The sequence below is a fragment of the Bos mutus genome, chromosome X (genome assembly GCF_027580195.1).
Source record: "Bos mutus isolate GX-2022 chromosome X, NWIPB_WYAK_1.1, whole genome shotgun sequence".
NCBI lineage: Eukaryota > Metazoa > Chordata > Mammalia > Artiodactyla > Bovidae > Bos > Bos mutus.
This window is the reverse complement of record NC_091646.1, coordinates 101420329-101437483: the sequence shown is the minus strand read 5'-3', so window position 1 is coordinate 101437483 and position 17155 is coordinate 101420329. Positions and strand designations below refer to the sequence as shown.

The following is a 17155-nucleotide window of genomic DNA, read 5'->3' as shown; positions in this document are numbered from 1 at the left end:
TATTCTTAGGAGTGTGTTGTTGAGTCTCTAAATATTGGGGGTTTTCTATGTTTCTATTATTGATTGTTAGTTTAATTCCACTGTGATCTGAAAGTATACTTTGTATGATTTCTATTTTTAAAATTTGTCAAGTTGTGTTTTATGACCCAGAATGTGGTCTGCCTTGATGAATGTTCCATGTGAGCTTGAGAAGGATGTGTATTCTGCTGTCTTTGGGTCAGGTATTCTGTAAATGTCAATTAAATCCAGTTGATTGACAGTGCTATTCAGTTCAATTATATTCTTACAGATTTTCTAGCTGATTCATCTGTCAGTTACTGATGGAGGAGTATTGAAATCTCCAACTATAATTATTGGTTTGTGGATTTCTCTTAATCACTCAGTCATTTTTTGCCTCATGCATTTTGATGCTCTGTTGTTAGGTACATACATATTAATGATTGTTATGTCTTTTTGGAGAATTGACCCCTTTACAGTTAAGTAATGCCCCTCTTTTGGGGCTTCCCAGGTGCTGCAGTGGTAAAGAATCTACTTGCCAATACAGGAGATACAAGAGATGCAGGTTAAATCCCTGGGTTAGCCTTGGAAAAGGAAATGTAAATCCACTCCAGTATTTTTGCCTGGGAAATTCCATGGACAGAGCCGCCTGACAGGCTACAGTCCAGGAGTTTGCAAAGAGTTGGACGTGACTAAGCGCCCGTGCACACACACACACACACACACGCAATGCCCCTCATTATCTTTGATAAATTTCCTTGCTCTAAGGTCTGCTTTGTTTGACACTAATGTAGTTACAGTGGAAACAGTGACAGATTTTATTTTCTTGGGCTCCAGAATCACTGCAGATGATGACTGCAGCCATGAAATTAAGATACTTGCTCCTTGGAAGAAAAGCTATGACCAACTGAGACAGCATATTAAAAAGCAGAGATACTACTTTGCCTTCAAAGGTCCATCCAGTCAAAGCTATGTTTTTTCCAGTAGTCATGTATAGATGTGAGAGTTGGACCATAAAGAAAGCTAAATGCCAAAGAACTGATGCTTTTAAACTGTGGTGTTGGAAAAAACTCTTGAGAGTGCCTTGGACTGCAAGGAGATCCAACTAGTCAATCCTAAAGGAAATCAGTCCTGAATATTCGTTGGAAGGACTGATGCTGAAACTGAAACTCCAATACTTTGGCCACCTGATGTGAAGAACTGACTCATTTGAAAAGACCCTGATGCTGGGAAAGATTGAAGGCAGGAGAAGGGGATGACAGAGGATGAGATGGTTGGATGGTATCACTGACTCTATGGGCATGAGTTTGAGCAAGATTGGGAGTTGGTGATGGACAGGGAGGCCTGGCGTGCTGCAGTCCATGGGGTCGCAAAGAGTTGGACACTGCTGAGTGACTGAACTGAACTGAATGTAGCTAGTCCAGCTTTCTTTTGATTAGTGTTCCAATTGTGTATCTTCTCTTCCCTTCACTGTTAATCTATGTCTTTATATTTAAAGTGGGTTTCATATAGACAAAATCTAGTTGGGCCTTATTTTTTCTTGCTCCATTCTAACATTCTCTTTCAGTTGATGTATTTAGTTCAGTAGCATTTAAAGTGATTATTGATATAGATTAATAATGATCATATTTTAACTATTTTAATTGTCTGTTTCTTTGCATGGGTATGTGTTCCACTTTTATTTCCTGCACTCTTGGGTTTTAATTGAGCATTTATATCATTCCATTAATCTCTTCCCATGGTGTGTCAATTGTACTTCCTTAAAAAAATTTATTTTTAGTGGTTGCTGTAGAGTTTGCTGTATACATTTATAACTAATAGAGTACACTTTCAAATAACACTGTATTACTTCATGGGTAGTGCAGATATCTTATAACACAGTATGCTCAGTTTCTCCACCCTGTCCCTTTCTATACTGCTGTTGTTCATTTCACTTATCCATAAGCTATAGTCACCAAATACATTGTTATTATTAGTATTTTGAACAAACTATTGTATGTTAGATTAATTAATATTAAGAGAACTAAAAGATTTTATTTTGCCTTCATATATTCCTTTCTTTTGGGGGTTCCCTGGTGGCTCAGTAATAAAGAATCCACCTGCCAGTGCAGGAAACATGAATTCAGTCCCTGGGTTGGGAAGATCCTCTGGAGGAGGAAATGACAACTCGCTCCAGTATTCTTCCTGGGATAATCCCATGGACAGAGGAGTCTGGCAGGCGCCAGTCCACGTGGTCACAGAGAGTCAGACACAATTTAGCGACTAAATAACAACAAATTCCTTTCTTTGTTCCTGCCCTCTATAATTTTCTTTTCTGTGAATAATTTCTTGTAACATTTCTTGCAAAGTAGGTCTACTGGTGACAAATTCCCTCAATTTTTACTTGATTGAGAAAATCATAATTTTGCAAAGTACAGATTTTTAGTTTGGCTGATTGGTTTTTTCTTTCAAAACTAAATATTTCATCTCACTCTCTCACTTGCATGGCTTTAAAGGAAAGTTTGATAAAATTCTTATTCTTGATTCTCTTTGTATAAGTTGGACCTCCTCCCATCTGGCTTCCTTCAAACTTTTCTTTGTCTTTGCTTTTTTGTAATTTGGATATAATATGCTATTATAAATGGAATTATGTCATTCCTCCCACCCCTCAGTAAAGATATATTGAAGTCCTGATTCCCAACACCTCAGAATGTGATCTTATTTGGAAATAAGATCATTGCAGATATAATTAGTTATTACATCAGTTAAGTTTTGATGAGATCATATTGGAGCAGGGTGAGGCCCTAATCCAATATAACTGGTGTTCTTATAAAAAGTTAATTATGTGAAGACACAGAGATGCACAGGTACCATGCCATGTGGTAATAAAGGTGAATGTTAGAGTTATCCAGTTGTAGGCCACAGAATGCCAAAGATTGCCAAGAAACCACCAGAAATGAGGAAGAGGTAAGGAAAGTTTTTTTCTGTAGGTTTCAGAGAGAGCATAGCCCTGCTGACACCTTCAGTCTTTTAGCCCCTAGAACTGTGAGACAATAAATTTGTTGTTTTAAGCCACTCAGTTTATGGTGGTTTTGTTATGGCTGTACTGTGCTGTGCTTAGTTGCTCAGTCGTGTCCAACTCTCTGTGACCCCATGGATTGTAGCCCGCCAGGCTCCTCTGTCCATGGGGTTTCTCCAGGCAAGAATACTAGAGTGGGTTGCCATGCCCTCCTCCAGGGGATCTTCCCAACCCAGGGATTGAACCCAGGTCTCCTGTATTGCAGGCACATTCTTTACCATCTGAGCCACCAGGAGCCCTTTGCTATGGCAGCCCTTGGAAACTTAACACGTATGTGTAGATGTAGATTTTTTTATATTTTTCCTCCTTCATGGTCATGGAGCTTCATGGATCTATGGCTTAGTGCCTGTCATTAATTTTGGAAAATTTTCAGGCATTATTACTTCCTGGAGAATCATGGACAGAGGAGCCTGACAGGCTACAATCCATTGGGTCGCAAAGAGTTGAATACAACTGAGTGAGGGAGTACACATACACAGAGTTTCTAGCAATTATATAGTTATTCTTTCAATAGGAACACTTTATTTTTTAAAATTTATTTATTTTAATTGGAGGCTAATTACTTTATGATATTGTATTGGTTTTGCCATACATCAACATGAATCTGCCACGGTTATACACGTGCTCCCCATCCTGAACCCCCCCTCCCACCTCCCTCCCCATACCATCCCTCTGGGTCATCCCAGTGCACCAGCCCCAAGCATCCTGTATCCTGCATCGAACCTGGACTGGCAGTTCGTTTCTTATATGATATTATACATGTTTCAATGCCATTCTCCCAAATCATCCCCCCTCTCCCTCTCCCACAGAGTCCAAAAGACTGTTCTATACATCTGTGTCTCTTTTGCTGTCTCACATACAGGGTTATCATTAACATCTTTCTAAATTCCATATATATGCGTTAGTATACCATATTGGTGTTTTTCTTTCTGGCTTACTTCACTCAATATAATAGGCTCCAGTTTCATCCACTTCATTAGAACTGATTCAAATGTATTCTTTTTAATGGCTGAGTAATACTCCATTGTGTTTATGTACCACAGCTTTCTTATCCATTCATCTGCTGATGGACATCTAGGTGGCTTCCATGTCCTGGCTATTATAAACAGTGCTGCGATGAACATTGGGGTACACGTGTCTCTTTCAATTCTGGTTTCCTTGGTGTGTAAGCCCAGCAGTGGGATTGCTGGGTCATAAGGCAGTTCTATTTCCAGTTTTTTAAGGAATCTCCACACTGTTCTCCATAGTGGCTGTACTAGTTTGCATTCCCACCAACAGTGTAAGAGGGTTCCCTTTCTCCACACCCTCTCCAGCATTTATTGCTTATAGACTTTTGGATCACAGCCATTCTGACTGGCGTGACATGGTACCTCATTGTGGTTTTGATTTGCATTTCTCTAAGACCAGAAACTATAAAACTCCTAGAGGAGAACATAGGCAAAACACTCTCTGACATACATCACAGCAGGATCCTCTATGACCCACCTCCCAAAATACTGGAAATAAAAGCAAAAATAAACAAATGGGACCTAATTAAAATTAAAAGCTTTTGCACAACAAAGGAAACTATAAAAGCAAGGTGAAAAGACAGCCTTCAAAATGGGAGAAAATAATAGCAAATGAAGCAACTGACAAACAACTAATCTCAAAAATATAAAAGCAACTCCTGCAGCTCAGTTCCAGAAAAATAAATGACCCAATCAAAAAATGGGCCAAAGAACTAAATAGACATTTCTCCAAAGAAGACATACAGATGGCTAACAAACACATGAAAATATGCTCAACATCACTCATTATCAGGGAACTCTTTAAACTTACGATACTCTTGTAACAGCTTCTGTTCCTGGTAAACTGTTATTCTGTGTATCACGTGTGTTTCTAGTTTCTGGGGGCAGCAGTTTACCATTCCCTGATGGATCTAAGAAGAGTTGTAGTGTTTTAGTTTGTTTATGAGCATTTTTCCTGTTATAAAGATGGAAGTGATGACTTCCAAGCTCTTTATACGTTGGACTAGAAACCAGAAGTCAGAAGTGTTTATTTTTGAAAATTAAAGAAACAATGAGAAGAACAAAATCACCCATACTCTCATCACTGTGAGATTAAAAAGTTAGAATAATGTTAAATATCTTTCCAATTATTTTTATACCTATATAATTGTTTTATAAACATTCAGATAAAACACAGAATACTATAATTACCTGTATACCCATGTTAATTATTTGTCCCGTTGTTTTCTGGTTGATGGCTCTTTTTTTTTTTTTAACTTTTTCTTTTATTTTGGAGTATAGCTGATTAACAGTGTTGTGTTAGTTTCAGGTGTACAGCAAAATGATTCAGTTATACATATACACATGTGTCTATTCTTTTTCAAACTCTTTCCTCATTTAGGTTGTTACATAATAATGAGCAGAGTGAGCTGAGTTCCCTGTGTTGTACAGTAGGTACTTGCTGGTTATCCATTTTAAATATAGCAGTGCAGACATGAACTTATTGAGGGCATCAATAAGTAGATCTAGACATAGATCAGAGCTTTCATGCTAATTCATACAACCCAAAGCCACTCTGTCTCAGGCAGAGTGAATTCACCCCATACCCCACCTACGCCAAGAGAAGCTAAGAGATGAAATGAAAAAGCCAGGGCCAATAAGAGCTCTTGTCGCTTGGGGCCAAACTGGTTGATGGCTCTTTTGACCCTTCTCAGTTCTTTACCCTCACTCCATAAAGATAATCACCATCCTGATTTTTATTTGTATTTTTGCTGATACTCTTTTTGTTACTTCTTTATAAGATAGGTATATTATTAAACATCACCTGAGCAGAATTATATAGTACTTAATCTTCAACAAGTTGCTATTCTCAGTCTACGTTTTTCTTTAACGATTTATTCATATGGAAACGTATACATCTGGTTCATTTAACTATTTCTGATCTTTGAACTATGTGACCTTACCTAACTTGCTGATCCCTTTCTCTATTAATGCACATCTAGATTGCTTCCAGTTTTGGGGCAATGCTGCCATGACCATTTATTTTTTAGAGAATCATACTATATTTGTGAACTGCAAATAACAAAACAAAACTGAGGTCCAAGGATGCTAAAGTCCAAGCTGTAATTTGCACACAAAGTGTATGGTGAAAGCAGTTACAATGTATAAAAATGTGACAAGTAATCCAGATGTTTACAAAAAACAGACCCTGTCCAAAGAACATCCAGTCTTATCCTGTAGGTTTCTGAGGAGCCTGTTCAATAAGATGAATTCGCCTCCTGCTGATAAGCAGCAGCTTGCCAACACCCACATATTTCTTACTGGGCAAGTCTACTTGGCAATATCCATAACCCGAGAGCTCCCTATTATATTCACTGGTCTGAAAACAACTCATAACCCAACTGTTTTTCCAAGTCCTGTACCAGTTTTTCAAGCTTTCTATCAAAGGATAGTTGGAATGTATTGCTTCTTGTCATCAACAGGCATTTCAAAAAGAGGGTAATTAACCAAAATCAAGAGTTCTTTGGTCAAGTTAGTAATAGGCTTCCCCTTTGTTCTAAATCCCTTCATAATACTTTTTTCCCCCAGTTTTTCCAGTGTGGCCTGGATTTTACAAACCGCCTCTTTACCCTCTTTCCTGGCCTGCCGGATGGAGTCCTGGCCCCCAGTTTCAACTGAATCCAGTTCCAGAAGTTCCTTGGTTAGCATCTCTTCCAGAAGCCAGTATGCTTTGTCTGTCTTTTTTCCTATGAACTCTTCTACTTCTTGCTCAAGATACTGGACCTTCTCTAGCACATGTATGGTTTTTTTAATGCTTGGGGGAGTCCCTTCATCTGAAGATAAACACTCTTCAGCAAGATGAATACCCTGGTCTTGAGTGCTGGGATGTTTGTGAGTGGCATTACCATACAGATGAGGCTCAACACTATACTGGACCTGGGAATCCAAAAGCTCCGAACTGTCATCGTCCACTGATCCCCAGGACTCGTACTGATGGACACCGCAAGGAAAGTTGTGCCGGCTCATTCCTTGATCTGCTTGGCTATAGGCATAGGAGGAGTCCTTAGGCTGTGGGGTTGGCGGTGAAGGAGGTGGCTGAGGAGAGCCACTGCTAGGCCATGATGAAGTGCTTTCGTTCATGTAGAGACTCCCCGGTGGTGCCGAGGGCACAGCTGAAGGCCAGGGGTACCAGGTTCCCATTCCATAAGCACCTGGAGGTGCCCATGAATCCTCCTGGGGTCGTATGGTTGGTCCTGGTTGTGGAACACTATGATCACCATCCCCGTAAGGGTAATAGGGTACTCTCATTCCAGAATTCTGTGAAGCAGGATATCCTGGAACCTTCCCCCTAAGAGGGGGTGCTTCAGTCTGGCAGTCCTGCTGGGGGTACATCCAACTGGAGACTGGGGTTGGGCTGTTGCTAGATGAATGCTAAGTGCTTGGAACCTCTGTGGAGTAATTGGTCTGAGCATACCCAGGTGTGTAATAGGCCCCAGGGTATGAGGCAGTATTTGTCTCCGGGCCAGTGGGGTATGGTAGGTCATATTCCTCATTTGTATAAGAATTCAAACTCTGGCTTTGCATTTCCGGTCTTCTAGGGTATGTACTTGGGTAAGGAGCCCGAGGTCGGACAGTAGAATTCCAATAGTTAGAATTGTAACTAGGATATGGTGGCTGCTCCTGGTGGCCTCTGCCAGCACGACCCGGCTCTGACCAGGCACCTCCAGACACCTAGTAGCCATTGCCTCCTCCTCATTCCCCCGGCCAGGTGGTCTCCGCCGGGCCACCCCCACGGCCCTGCCAGGAAATGGGAGGCTGGGGAGGCTCAGGGCCGGTGGTAGATGGGCGGAGGCGGGTGCACTGGCACATCTCCACCCCCAGGCCCGTAGTAGTGGCCATAAGACAGGCTGTCACTAGGGTTGTAGCCAGAGCGCCTCAAGGCCGACATGGGCTCTACTGCCCCCAGGCGTTTCCTGCCCTGCCCCCCACGTCCCCCATGGTCGGCCTGCCATGACCATTCTTACATGGCTTTATATGTGCACATGTGAGTTTCACATGAGAGGCTGTATGTATTCGATGAAAGAGCGCAGGCTTCAAAGGCTATGCTGCTTCTGTTTAAATTTCCACATTAACAGTTACCAGTAGTGTAACCATAGGCAACTTAGATGTTGAATCCGTATTATTCAGGGCCCAGAATATCAAGGTGAGGATGTAATAGTTAACTGGATAGGTATTGAGGAGCCACTGGAGAGTTTGAGGAGGATGTGATGAGATCAGATTGACATTAGAATTTATTTGGAAATAGTGTAAACCATAAATTGACCTAGGAAGTTGAGAGATTGGAAAGTCAGCCCATTCTATTAATACCAGCATTTCTGAATATGTTACCCAAGTTTTCAAACCATGAATTATTTCAAATCAGAAGGAATTTTGAAGGAAACATTCTAAGTAAAATAAGAGTCTTTGTTTACCATTTATTTTCAACCTGGTAATGATCCTTTTTGTCCCCTTAACTTATCTTCCTCAATTTTCTTTTCTGGCTTCCCAATTTCTGGATCCCATATGCATATTCATTCTCATTTAAGATTCTCTCTTTTATTTCTTCTCTCTCCAAAGTAAAAGCTGAAATCACTCACAGCAAGAGGATTATACTTGATCATTTCCCCAAATAAATCTTACTTTTGAAACTTCATTCTTTTATAGCTAAGTAACATTGGGTTGGCCAAAAAGTTCACTGGGGAACAGCTTATGGAAACCTGAATGAACTTTTTGGCCAACCCAATACATATAGATGGTAGTGAACAGTTAAGTAGTACAGAAAAGTTTATAATAAAAAGCAACCATCTCTAGGCCTTGCTTGTCATACCTTCAGGGGCATTTTCCAGATGCAACCTCTTTAACCTTTTTTAGTTCTTTGGGTGTTTATCTTAGTAAGTCTAAATAATATGCTTATGCATCTATTCTTGTCTTATCAACTTTAAATTATGTCTATTTACAACTTTCTATGAAAAAGTATAGATTTTATTCAATACTATTAACCCTAACTCCCCATCTCTTACTTCTGTTTTTTATTAATTATGCAAACTGTACGATTTACAATTGATTGTTATTATAACTTTCAATAATATACATAAAACTCCACATACTCCATATATTCCCCATGTTATTATTATTGTTTTTATTGTTTGCTTTTGCAACTTTAAATAATGCACCTTAAACTCTGTCATGCCCTATTAAGTTTTAACTGTCATCCTTCTACTTTCTACATTGTGAGATTATAATATATCCCCCCCTTTTTTCTGTTTCTTCCTTCCACTTCTCACCTATCATCAGCTTTTCCTTTATTTTACATTGTCAAGGCTGCTAAAGCTTTCATTCCAATTTGTAGTCCTATTTAAGTATTTCATGCTTCATGTAAAGATTGTAAAAGGTAAATAGCAAAAACTTTTTCATGGTGATGAAAATGTTATTAACTCTTCCATCAACTAATATTTACTTTTCCATGGACTGAATGCCATCAGTCTTGGATCCCTTAAAGAGAAGTGTTCTAGGAGCAAGGTAAACTCTAGTCTCATTTCTTACAGTTCATCAGTTGCTTCAAAACATATAAAAACATTTTTAAGTTTCCTATTAGCTTGACTAAAATTTAAAAACCTAGTGGAGGATCCTAGAGCCTATTACACAGAGTGAAGTAAGTCAGAAAGAGAGAAACAAGTATCATATATTAATGCATATATGTGGAATCTAGAAAGACAGTACTGATGAAGCTATTTGCAGGGCAGGAAAGAGACAGGCATAACAGACTTGTGCGAACAGTGGGGGAAGGAGCATTCAGTTCAGTTCAGTCCCTCAGTCGTGTCCGACTCTTTGTGACCCCATGGACTGCAGCACGCCAGGCCTCCCTGTCCATCGCCAACTCCCGGAGTTTACGCTAACTCATGTCCATTGAGTCGGTGATGCCATCCAACCATCTCGTCCTCTGTTGTCCCCTTCTCCTCCCTCCTTCAATCTTTCCCAGCATCAGGGCGTTCGCATCAGGTGGCATGAGTCAGTTCTTCGCATCAGGTGGCAAAAGTATTGGAGTTTCAGCTTTAGCATTAGTCCTTCCAATGAATATTCAGGACTGATCTCCTTTAGGATGGACTGGTTTGATCTCCTTGCAGTACAAGGGACTCTCAAGAGTCTTCTCCAACACCACAGTTGGAGAAGCATCAATTCTTTGGCACTCAGCTGTCTTTATAGTTCAACTCTCACATCCATACGTGACTACAGGAAAAACCATAGCTTTGACTAGATGGACCTTTGTTGGCAAAGTAATGTCTCTGCTTTTTAATATGCTGTCTTGGTTGGTCATCACTTTTCTTCCAAGGAGCAAATGTCTTTTAATTTCATGGCTGCAGTCATCATCTGCAGTGATTTTAGAGCCCCCCAAAATAAAGTCTATCACTGTTTCCCCATCTGTTTGCCATGAAGTGATGGGACCAGGTGCCATGATCTTAGTTTTCTGAATGTTGAGTTTTAAGACAACTTTTTCACTCTCCTCTTTCACTTTCATTAAGAGGCTCTTTAGTTCTTCTACACTTTGTGCCTTAAGGGTGGTGTCATCTGCATATCTGAGGTTATTGATATTTCTCCCAGCAATCTTGATTCCAGCTTATGCTTCATCCAGCCCAGCATTTTGCATGATGTACTCTGCATATAAGTTAAATAAGCAGGGTGACAATATACAGCCTTGACATACTCCTTTCCTGATTTGGAACCAGTCTGTTGTTCCCTGTCCAGTTCTAACTGTTGCTTCTTGACCTGCATACAGATTTCTCAAGAGGCAGGTGAGGTGGTCTGGTAGTCCCATCTCTTGAAGAATTTTCCAGTTTGTTGTGATCCACACAGTCAAAGGCTTTGGCATAGTCAATAAAGCAGAAGTAGATGCTTTTCTGGAACGCTCTTGCTTTTTCTAGGATCCAAAGGATGTTGGCAATTTGATCTCTGGTTCCTCTGCCTTTTCTAAATCCACCTTATACATCTGGAAGTTCTTGGTTCACATAATGTTGAAGCCTGCCTTGGAGAATTTTGAGCATTGCTTTGCTAGCGTATGAGATGAGTGCAATTGGGCAGTAGTTTGAACATTCTTTGGCATTGCCCTTTTGGGGGGATTGGAATGAAAACCGACCTTTTCCAGTCCTGTGGCCACTGCTGAGTTTTCCAAGTTTGCTGGCATATTGAATGCAGCACTTTCACAGCATCATCTTTTAGGATTTGAAATAGCTCAGCTGGAATTCCATAACCTCCACTTGCTTTGTTTGTAGTGATACTTCCTAAAGCCCACTTGACTTTGCATTCCAGGATGTCTGGCTCTAGGTGTGTGATCACACCATCGTGATTATCTGGGTCAGGAAGATCTTTTTTGTATAGTTGTTCTGTGTATTCTTGCCACCTTTTCTTAATATCTTCTGCTTCTGTTAGGTCCATACCATTTCTGTCCTTTATTGAGCCCATCTTTGCATGAAATGTTCCCTGGTATCTCTAATTTTCTTGAAGAGATCTCTAGTCTTTCCCATTCTATTGTTTTCCTCTATTTCTTTGCATTGATCGCTGAGGAAGGCTTTCTTATCTCTCCTTGCTACTCTTTGGAACTCTGCATTCAAATGGGTCTGTCTTTCCTTTTCCCTTTGCCTTTTGCTTCTCTTCTATTCACAACTATTTGGAAGGAGGGGGAGGGATGAATTGAGAGAGTAGTATGGAAACATATGCATTACTGTATGTGAAATAGATAGCCAGTGGGGAGTTGCTGTATAACACAGGGAGCTCAACCTCCTGCTCTGTGACAACCTAGAGGGGTGAGGAGGTATGGAGGGAGCTTCAAGAAGGAGGGGACATATGTATACCTATGGGTGATTCATGTTGATGTGTGGCAGAAACTAGCACAGTATTGTAAAGCAGTTATATTCCATTTAATTTAAGTTCATTTAAAAAATAACCTAATAATGTCAAGAATGTGGAGCAACTAGAATTTTCAGATACTGCTGGCCAGAGTGTTCGTTGGTATAGGTACTTGAGAAAATAGTTTAGCATTGTCTATTAAAACTGAACATATGTGCACTCAGTGATCCAACTCCTCCACTTTCACATATATGCTCCAGAGGAGACTAAGTATAAGAATATCCATCACAGCACTATTTATAATAACCAAATCTGGAAGTGTCTGAGCTTCCCTGATAGCTCAGACAGTAAAGAATCTGCCTGTAATGTAGGAGACTGGAGTTCGATCCCTGGGTCAGGAAGACCCCCTGGAGGAGGAAGTGGCAACCCACTCCAGTATTCTTGCCTGGAGAATCCCATTGACAGAGGAACCTGGCAGGCTACAGTCCATGGGGTTGCAAAGAGCCAGACATGACTGAGTGACTAAGCATGCAGGCTGGGGTAGGGCAGGTGTTGTCATTTATAATACCCAAATCTGGAGGTAATCCAAATATCTATCAACAGTGGAATGAATTAATACATTGTGATACATTCATAAAATAAAATACTATACAACAATGAGAATTGTTGCTGTTTGCAACACATAAATAATACTGAATAAAAGAAGACAGATATAAAACAGTAATATACTCTATGACTCGTTTATAAGACAGGAAGAAATCAGAGTGTTAGAAGTCAGCATTGTGCTTGCCCTCAGGGATTCAGGTAGTAACTAGGATTGTTGTTGTTTAGTCACTCAGTTGTGTCCGACTCTGCAATCCTGTGGACTGTAGCCCACCAGGCTCCTCTGTCTATGGGATTTCCCAGGCAAGAATACTGGAGTGAGTTGCAATTTCGTACTCCTTAAAATGGTTCTTTTAGTGGTCAAATATAAGTGGCTTATTCTCTGTCGGGTTCAAAAATAATTTTAAAGATATCTTTTTGTTTGTCTACACCAAGTCTTAGTTGTGGCATGTGGAATCTAGCTCCCTGACCAGGAATTGAACCAGGGCCCCCTGCATTGGGAGCACAGAGCCATAGCCACTGGAGCACCAGGGAAGTTCTCCCAAATAGTTTTTAATTAAATTACATCTTTTATTCTCTTCTTTGTAACTTTCTTTGTAAAGTTTGTACCCACTTCCTAATTTGCCTGTCTTTTGTGTCACTTTAGTTTTCCATAACCCATTGGACTATGAGTCAGCATCAAGCTAGCAGTTTGTCAAAGTAACAGCTGTAAGTATTTCAACTTTCCCATCCCATGACACATTTGATCATTTTCTTTCTTTTTCATGGCAGTTGATAAGGCCAGTCAACAGAGTATATCTCTTCTTGTAATTTGTTTTTTACTTAGAATCCTAATTAGCATAAAGGCAGTTAAAAAGTCGTTTCTATGTGGAATACTTACTACCAAGGTTGAGAGACACTATGTTTAACATTTAATTGGTTTACAGTGCTGTGAGGCTAGTCTTCAAGGTCATAAAAATCTTACTTATGAACATATCCATAAAAATGCTAACAGCTGTTTTAAAAACATCAAAGTTGCATTTTCTTCTTGAGCGATGAGGAGTTGTTACTTGCACAAAATACCAAGTGTAATATATTTTTAAGTGTTCTTTTGATTAGCAGAAGTAAACTTGACCCTGTCCCCAAGAACAAATGAGTTGCCTGCAAATGTGACTTCTTTTTATTCCCCTAACATCACCCCATGCAGGAACCAATTTGCCAGTTATTCAGATTATATTGGGAGAAGGCAATGGCACCCCATTCCAGTACTCTTGCCTGAAAAATCCCATGGACGGAGGAGCCTGGTAGGCTGCAGTCCATGGGGTAATTACGAGTCAGACATGACTAAGTGACTTCACTTTTACTTTTCACTTTCCTGCATTGGAGAAGGAAATGGCAACCCACTCCAGTGTTCTTGCCTGGAGAATCCCAGGGACGGAGGAGCCTGGTGGGCTGCTGTCTATGGGGTTGCACAGAGTCGGACATGACTGAAGTGACTTAGCAGCAGCAGCAGCAGAAGATTATATTGACAGGACGTTAAGACTGGCTTATGAATCTGCTACAGCCTCACAGCCTCCTCTCGTACAACAACTTGTTGGCTCGGTGCTCCATTGCCAATAAAGTACCTAACCCTGTATTGTCTCCTAACTTTCTCCCTTTCCCTAACCTCCTATCCACCACAACTCATTTTTTTTTTTTTTTTTTTTACAGAAGCCGGAGTGACCATCTAAACATGTAAAATGCAATGTTCTACTCTGTTTAAACTCTATAAAAGGCTTTCTACTGCCTTTAGAATAAAATTCAAACACTCTACATGATCCACCCTCTAGCTCATAATCTTCTTATTCCTAGCTTAGCACTGGCCATTCTTTCTGCCTACAGTGCTTGGCCCACAGATTTTACCATGGCCATATCAGTGTCAGTTCAACTCAGTGGTTACAGATTGCAAGAGGCTTTCAAAGGAGATGCTTCACTCCCATGGCCAGGGTGTCCACAGATTGTAACTCAGTTTTATTTTTCCTGAAATTATTAATCACGTGTTTCTGGACTTGATGTTTGCCGTCATCATTCTCACCCAATGCTAGATTATAAATTCTATTAAAGTAGGTATTTTTTTCATCTTGAATTCTGCCTGTTTATTTTAAATAAAATAGTTCTGGTATGAATGAATAAATACAACTAGTTTGATAAATGCTCTTCCGCCTGCAATGTGGGAGACCTGGGTTCAATCCCTGGATTCGGAAGATCCCCTGGAGAAGGGAATGGCTACCCACTCCAGTATTCTGGCCTGGAGAATTCCATGGACTGTATAGTCCATGGGGTCACAAAGAGTTGGACACGACTGAGCGACTTTCACTTCACATCTCTTCTTCACTCTGGATATAGTTCCTCACTCAAAAGTATCACTAGTTTATTATCAATGCTTCGCGTTTCCTTAAAAAGGTAGTCATATACACAATCATACCTTTTACTATATGTCCATTGTATTTATTATTTATGGATCAGTAACAGAATGCCCTCAAAACTTATGGTTTAAAATAGCATTTTAATAGTTATCTCAGTTTCTGTGGATCAGAAAACTAGGAATGGCTTAGCTAGGTCCTTAGGCTCAGGGTCTCTCAGGCTGCAACCAGCCAAGGTATTGGCCAGGGCAGCCATCTTCTCAAGGCTCCTCCAAAGTGTAAGTGTGTGCTTCCAGACTTCTCTGGCTATTGGAAGGATTCACCTTCTCATAGGCAGTCAGAATGAAAGCCATATCAGACTGCCTATTTATTAGTATTTATTTATTTATTGGAGTAAAATTGTTTTATAATGTTGTGTTAGTTTCTGCTGTGCAACAAAGTGAATCATAGGGGTGTGTGTGTGTGTGTATGTGTGTGTATATATATATATCCCATATGTTTACGTTATGAATATACGTATGTCCCTTCCCTCTTGAGCCTCCTTCCCTCCCCCCAACCCACCCCTCTAGGTCATCGCAGAGCACTGAGCTGAGCTCCCTGTGCTCTACAGAAGCTTCCTACTAGCTGTCTAGTTTATTCATTGTAGTGTGTATATATCAATGCTCATCTCTCAATTCATCCCACTCTCTCCTTCCCCCTCAACTGTGTCCATAAATCCATTTTTTACATTTGTGTCTCTACTTCCAGCCCTGCAAATAGGTTCCTCAGTACCATTTTTCTAGATTCCAGACGGACTGCCTATTGGTGGAGGCTTAGTTCCTTGTCATCTGGGCCTTTCCATGCAACAGCTCATCACGTGGCAATTTGCTTCAGCAGAGTGAGAAGATGAGAGAGAAGACAGGTTGAGCAACATAGACAGTATATCATCTGGTAGCCAAATCTTGGAAATGACATGCCATCACTTTTGCTCTATTCTGTTTGTTACGAGTGAGTCACTAGGTCCAGCCCAAATTGAGGGGAAGGATATTTCTCTTGAATCCGAGGAGGCAAGGATCACTGGAAGCCATTTTAGCAGCTGCCTACCACAGCTCCGTGCCTCCATGTTTGTGTACATTTTTGTCCCATTCCTTTTACTCTGTCTTATTTTCCTGGAATTTTCTCTTGGGAGCCAAAGCACTGGTCATCATGCTCACTTTGTGTCACTTGTCTGAGTTTATTCTTTCCAACTTAGAAATTTTGAGGGAAAAGTGTTTAAGATATATAGGAAGTTGGGGAAAATACCCCAGTCACAAAACTTCAATAAAATATTGATATCAGAACAGTGTGTACCAAGAGCTGGTTGTCATTAAAAGGCAAATATTATTTCATTCTTTCAAGAAGTATTTTTTGGCAAAACTAATACAATTATGTAAAGTTTAAAAATAAAATAAAATTTAAAAAAAAAGTATTTTTTGAGTGACTGTGTGCTAGGCACTGTCCTAGATGTTAAGACACGTCAGTGTAGGAAACAAACGAACAGAAAAGCTTGCTTTCAAGAACCTTTATAAATTGATGTATTGGGTTGGCCAACAAGTTCATTTGGGGTTTTCTGTACCAGCTTCTGGTTAAAGCTGAATGAACTTTTTGGCCAACCCAAATAGAATGAAGATAGTAACAAGACATGGTAAGTGTTAGGGTGAAAGAAAGGGGATCTAATGTGCTAGGTTGAGAGGAGGGTGACATGTTAGCTACCCTAGACCACCCTTCTTCCAATACAACAAATTATATCCCTTCCATTTTTCTCCTGAGCACATATCACTCTATTCTCATTGAGAAGATGCCCTTTGAAAAAGACCTGAAGGATGACCTGCACATATCCCAGGAAGATTATCCAGGAAGGTGAAAGAGCAGGAACAAAGGAGAGACCAGGACTGGTGTGTTAAAGGACATAAAAAAGTTTAGTGTATCTGAAATGAGTGAAAAGGGGAAAATGGATAAAGAGATAAGATTGGAAAGAAGGGCCAGATCCTTCAAGGCCTTGCAGAACGTTGTCAGAACTTCTATCTGTTTTTCCCTCTGAGTGATGTGGGGAGCCCTTTGGAGAATATTGAACACAAAAGTGGATATGATCTATCATATTTTAACAGGGTTGTGTTGACTGCCATGTAGAGAATAGACTAACGGGGACTTGAAAGAAGAAGACAGACCATTTAAGCCAGATAAGAGATGCTGGGGACTCAGACTGGAGCAGTAACAGTGGAAGTGAAGAA

General features: G+C 40.3%; 1 long non-coding RNA gene and 1 pseudogene across 1 annotated transcript in view; one reads left to right on the top strand and one right to left on the bottom strand.

The window, feature by feature from the left end:
• The window catches only part of LOC138986359 (uncharacterized), a 66069-nt gene extending 51577 nt beyond the window's left edge, over positions 1–14492 (top strand). The window contains exons 2-3 of the long non-coding RNA XR_011463191.1: positions 13172–13233; positions 14215–14492. This is a non-coding gene — a long non-coding RNA (uncharacterized lncRNA). The remainder of the gene's footprint in view (positions 1–13171; positions 13234–14214) is intronic.
• Positions 6484–7990, bottom strand: LOC102266579 (BAG family molecular chaperone regulator 4 pseudogene; annotated as a pseudogene).
• Positions 14493–17155: the final 2663 nt, after the last annotated feature.